Genomic DNA, 437 nt, shown 5'->3' on the forward strand with positions numbered 1-437 from the left:
TTATCAGGGACACTGGACTCTGTGGTTCCAATGGACACCAGGGAATGCTAAGTCATTGCTAATCATGCCTCTGTGTTAGAATGATGTCACGTAATTATATAACCTGTGAGTATATTTGGGAACATGTCTTCTTTGCTCTGTAGTAGTACTTAAGGATTTTCTCACACATGAGAGGTACAGAGGGAGAACAGAACAGACACAGGAGTGAGAATGGAGCAAACAGACACAGGACAGGGCTCTGAGAGCTAGAGAGGGCAGAGGAGTAAGACACTGCCTGACACTCCTTCCCCTGCCCTGACAGCTGTTTTGCTGAAAAAACGAAGGAGCCATCTCCCTACTACCGCACCTCCAGCGTTCACTTGGCTGCCTGATCTGGTGAACCTGTTGAGGGGTGCTGAGAAACCCCAACCTCCCACTCCCCAGTACAACCAGTTTGC

The sequence above is a fragment of the Chrysochloris asiatica genome, unplaced genomic scaffold (assembly GCF_000296735.1).
Source record: "Chrysochloris asiatica unplaced genomic scaffold, ChrAsi1.0 scaffold00076, whole genome shotgun sequence".
Taxonomy (NCBI): Eukaryota; Metazoa; Chordata; class Mammalia; order Afrosoricida; family Chrysochloridae; genus Chrysochloris; species Chrysochloris asiatica.